Genomic DNA, 6,120 nt, shown 5'->3' with positions numbered 1-6,120 from the left:
ATCTATTTGGGTGGCTATAGTTCCATGCATTTAATGAGAAACTTAGTTTACCAATATATTTATGAGGCTTTGGAAATATGATGAGCTACAATATCTAAATCGGGGGTCCTCAAACTGCGGCCCGCAGGTCACATGTGGCAGTGTGATTGTATTTGTTCCCGTTTTGTTTTTCTACTTCAAAATAAGATATGTGCAGTGTGCATAGGAATTTGTTCATAGGGTTTTTTTTTTTTTTTAACTATAGTCCGGCCCTCCAACAGTCTGAGGGACAGTGAATTGGCCCCCTGTTTAAAAAGTTTGAGGACGCCTGATCTAAATTCACCCATCTCCAAATAAAAAGGTATCCGACTATGTATGATGATCTTTCCTTGAATGAACTGCAGTGTCTCATTATTACTTAGATCATCCAGAAAAAGCATTATAGTGAGGTTTGGTCCAAAGTAACTTTAGGCATAATGTCTTCAAGCATTGCCTTCTCACACCACACTAATTTAACTTGATTTGCTCTCTATTTCTCATTTCTTAATTTCTTGAGGAGTTCTTTTTTTTTTTAATTTATTTATTTTTATTAAACCATAGCTGTGTACATTAGTATGATCGTGGGGCACCATACACTTGGTTCATAGATCGTTTGACACATTTTCATCACATTAGTCAACATAGCTTTTGTAGCATTTTCTTAGTTATTTTGCTGAGACCTTTACATTCCACATTTACTAGGATTCATATATACCCTTGTAAGATGCACCGCAGGTTGCAGGCTTTTGGCTTTTTAGAATATAGGCATGAAATAGCATGGCCTTTCCAGACCATCTGTCCTGATAATCTGGGACTCAGATTCTTATTCTTCTTTGGAAATTCTCAATGCGAAGCTGGATATTTATTTCATTTATTGATAATATTCTAGTTAGGATTTAGTAAATAGAATATAATCATACTTGTATAAGATTTGGAATTATTTTATACTCTTTTGTATTTTACAGTGTTAAAAACCCTGTCAATTTTGGTGGTGCAGCTGGTATTTAATTAAACCAATAAAAAGTCATCTTAATTTTGCTTGTTCATTAGCAAATTATGTCAGCTAGTATATGTTACCTCTAAGCTTACTTTTAAATCCTAGAAAAAAAAATTGTGCTCATTTATGATCTTTGTTTTACAGTAGAATTTTTAAATGGTGTATTACAACTGTAGTATTTGAAATTTGGATTCTACATTTGCTAACTGGATTTAAGTATCTTGCCAGAACCAGTGACTGTTATTTTTGGCCATAGAAGAAAGCTTTTCAGATTGTTAGCTAGACAACAATTGGAATTGTGTGTGGGGGGGGGAATAATCTCTTTTCTTCACTCATCCCAAGATCCATGACTATGGCACCCCTATAACAAAAGACAAATTAACAAGAAAGAAAACATAACTTCATTTAAACCAAAGTTTTATGTGCCATGGGAGCCCACAGAAATGAAGATCCAAAGGCAGAGGAAAATTGTGTCTTTTTATGGGTTGGTGAGATGAAGAATGGACAGCCATGTAGAACTATGATCGGACAAAAAGGATAAGATCTAATGGTGATAAACAAGGAGAAGAGGACCCCAAAAGGCCTGTCTGTTCACACTTTTCTTGGCATCCAATTATAGAGCAATATTCCTCTGAAATGCAGGTCTTATGACCTACTTTCAGATGAGATGAGTCAGAGATTCTTTATGGCTAGTTCTCACACAGAAAGACAGGAAGGTCCAAGTGGCCATCTCACTGCTGAGGCCCTCAGGCTACCAATATAATCACCTCCCCCCTCCCAAATAAGGGTAAAATCCTTTCTTCTTCTGTGTGGTGAAGCCAACATCTAAAACTGAAGGGTAGCAATGAGTAGATCAGGCTCTATTTAATTAGTCAAGATATGAAAAATCGAATTGGAGAGGTGGGGGACCTGTGGCCTTGGCACCAAATGTGGCCTTCTGCATCCTAAGTGTGGCATTTTAACTGAATCCTCATTTTAAAGTCAACTGATTATAGATGTTAGTCCCATCTACGAAGTACCTTTCCCAGGAATATCTAGATAAGTATTTGATTAAATAATTGAGTACTACTACATATAACACTAACCAATTTGACCCACCCCCCCAAAAAATGAACCATCAGAGGACTCACACATTATAGTAATTAGAATACATAAGGAACAGACACTGAATTCTATAACCTTTGTTATAAAGGATTTGTTCTGTGAAGTTTGGATTTGGTGGAGGGGTTACACTGGGGGATCTGGAGGGCCACATATGGCCTTGAAGCCATAGGTTCCCCAGCTCTTCAACACCATGGTGATTTTCTACTGTCTGCCCCGTGGGAGTACCATTGAACATGGAAATCAGATTGTAATGAAGTGAGGGGTTTGTAGAGGTCAAATGGACAGCTATCTTGTATCTGTCCAGTCTTGGCCAATTTCCAAGAGTCTGGTCACAAGTATCTCAGCCCTCCTGCTCCTTAAAGACAAGCACAGTTAGACATGCAGAGTTTGAAAGGGAGATAATGCTCAGCTATTTTAGGCAGAGCTAGAGGGGAAGGTCAATGCTCACCCATGGTTCACAGGCATTACACTAGGCAACACTCCTAATCTCCTTCAGTTCAGTTTACTTTGGGGTAAAGTTTTCTGAACACCGAGAAAGGGAAGAGAAGCCAGGCAGATATTGCATTTGTTAACTTAAGTATGAATTGTTTTTATTGTATTTTCTTTGCCATTTCTTATTATGTGATTTTGAATATTAAAATTGGGAATGAAGATTGTATCTGCTACCTAATTAAGAAGTTATGCTTTTTTTTCCTAGTAAGAAATTTACACTGAATACTTATTCCATTTGATTAAGAAATATGATAGACTTTATTTTTTAAAGTTTAATGTATATTTTTATTTGCTATAACTTTTATACAGTTTAAAAAAGAAAGGTATTTGCTGGACAAGTAATGTAGTACTTCACCAAATTAACACAAGTTAACAGGAGCCACAATTGATAGAATTATGGGCTTGAGTTTCACCTGCATTTTCTGTTTTTCTCTGTCTCTTATCTTTGTTTTGGTCCTTTTGCTGTATTCTTCTCTTTTAGTTTGCATCAACCTTCATCATCCTAACATTATGTTAGCAGCAGCATTACACGAGCATTGTTCAAGTTTAGGACTGAGGGGGGAAATGTGTGTGTGCATGCATTCAGCTGAGCTCCATATAGAATATTGAAGATATTGGCCTGGGGAAAGACTTCATGAAGAAGACTGCCATGGCAATTGCAACAACAACAAAAATAAACCAATGGGACTTCATTAAACTGAAAAGCTTCTGTACAGCTAAGGAGACAACAACCAAAGCAAAGAGACAACCTACACAATGGGAAAGGATATTTGCATATTTTCAATCAGACAAAAGCTTGATAACTAGGATCTATAGAGAACTCAAATTAATCCACATGAAAAAAGCCAACAATCCCATATATCAATGGGCAAGAGACATGAATAGAACCTTCTCTAAAGATAACAGACGAATGGCTAACAAACATATGAAAAAATGTTCATCATCTCTATATATTAAAGAAATGCAAATCAAAACAACCCTGAGATATCATCTAACCCCAGTGAAAATGGCCCACATCACAAAATCTCAAAACTGCAGATGCTGGCGTGGATGTGGAGAGAAGGGAACACTTTTACACTGCTGGTGGGACTGCAAACTAGTACAACCTCTCTGGAAGGAAGTATGGAGAAACCTCAAAGCACTCAAGCTAGACCTCCCATTTGAACCTGCAGTCCCATTACTGGGCATCTACCCAGAAGGAAAAAAATCCTTTTATCATAAGGACACTTGTACTAGACTGTTTATTGCAGCTCAATTTACCATTGCCAAAATGTGGAAACAGCCTAAATGCCCAACCCAGAAATGGATTAACAAGCTGTGGTATATGTATACCATGGAATACTATTCAGCTATTTAAAAAAATGGAGACTTTACATCCTTCATATTAACCTGGATGGAAGTGGAAGACATTATTCTTAGTAAAGCATCACAAGAATGGAGAAGCATGAATCCTATGCACTCAATTTTGATATGAGGACAATTAATGACAATTAAGGTTATGGGAGGGGAGGAAAAGCAGAAAGAGGGACGGAGGGAGGGGAGTGGGGCCTTGGTGTGTGTCACACTTTATGGGGGCAAGACATGATTGCAAGAGGGACTTTGCCTAACAATTGCAATCAGTGTAACCTGGCTTATTGTACCCTCATTGAATCCCCAACAATAAAAAAAAAAAAAAAAAAGAATATTGTTCAGGGGAGGTCTCTCACTCCTTCAGGCTGTGTCAGACTGTCCCTGAACCATCCACCACGTCTAAGACAATAGGAGGCCAGGAAAGGAGAACATATGATTGCCAAAAAAAAAAGTACTCAGATGGCTTAGAGGCATTTGCTTACTCAAATTATAATATTTTAATTGCTATTGTTTTGTTCATGGGGGTGTTTCTTTAGTTAGACTTTAGGAGTCTAACTTCTGGTAGTAATTTGGAAATATAAAAATTCATGTCTCAATATGGTGTTAACCCATTATCATATTTGAATAAATTATTTTTAGTTTGAAATTATTACATATTTTTAAAAATCTTGTTAATTGTTTAAAACATAACAACAAACTGTCTCCCATGAATACATCATTTAGAGATATATAAATTTAACATTTCAGAGATAATTCTTTGTTTTTAATCAGATAGATACATTAATTTTCTTCAAAAATTGACGAGATGTACATATTCACTTATATACTATACTTTTATCTCTTAGTACAATATTATAAACATCTATCCATATAATTAGATGATTTACTATTTGATACTGTTTTATTGGTTTTATAATGCCCCATCAGCGAGCAGTAGTACCATTTGTTTATTTAATCAACTCCTATCCCTGCATTAGGACACATATGTGTAATATTTAGATAAAATAGTCCTATAGGTAAATATTTATACATATGCAAGATTGTTTCTTACCGATAAATTTAGGGAAATGATACAAAAGTTAAGTAACTTACAAGTCTTCAATACACATAGGAACACATTCATTTTAAAAGTTTGGCTAATTCATAAATCAATGTCAGGCTTGTATCAGATGTTTCATCAAGTGTCAATTAGAAACTGATCATCTTTTATGAAATTAGAGCATGTAAGAAGAAAAACTAGGCAGGATATAAAACTAGCAACGCATTCTGATGAAGACTGTTCTGGTTTTCTTATTTGACTATTCTTGCAACATTGTCTGAAACAGCGATTTTACATTAAAATGTTTTGACATAGTCCAGTGAGAGATGTGTAACAATGAGATAAAGGAAATGTCCTCACACCAGTTAGGATGATTGTCTCCCCTTTAGTCACTGTGAGGACTGGTCAGTCTGAATTCCAAAAAGCAGGAGTAGCCTGAATGGTCGGGCAGGATTTAACGCTGCAATCCCGAGGCAGGGTTTCTTCTCCAGGAAACCTCAATTTTTACTCATAAGACTTTATACAGACTACATGAGGCTGTACCCACATTATTAAGAGTAATCTCTTTTACTTACATTCAACTGATTGTAGATGTTAGTCACGTCTACGAAGTACCTTTCCCAGGAATATTTACATGAGTATTTGATTAAATATTTGAGTACTACTACATATAACACTAATCAAATTGACCCCCCAAAAAATCAACGATCAGAGGACTTACACATTATAGTAATTAGAATACACCAGGAACTGACACTGAATTCTATAACCTTTGCAAATTATGAAATACTGTTATATAAATTGTACATTTTCTAGGAACATATCTAAAGCTGCAGTAATTCTCAAGTAATACCATTTGCATGTTAATTAATTATTTTAATAGCTTTAGTGCTCATGCAAACACTTAATAGAATTAGGCCTTGATAAGAAATCTTCATGCTTTGTGTAAGTTTCTTACTACTACTGAAGAAAAGGACCACAGACTTGGTGGCTTGAACAATTGATCACATATTTACAGCACAAACTTACACAGTTCTAGAGGTAAGAATTCTGAAATGAATCTGATGGTATAAAGTAAGTCGTCGGTAGGACAGCATGCTGTCTGGTGGCCCTAGGGGAG

The sequence above is a fragment of the Nycticebus coucang genome, chromosome 11 (assembly GCF_027406575.1).
Source record: "Nycticebus coucang isolate mNycCou1 chromosome 11, mNycCou1.pri, whole genome shotgun sequence".
Lineage (NCBI taxonomy): Eukaryota > Metazoa > Chordata > Mammalia > Primates > Lorisidae > Nycticebus > Nycticebus coucang.
The sequence above is the reverse complement of the archived record's forward strand: the minus strand, read 5'-3'. Positions refer to the sequence as shown.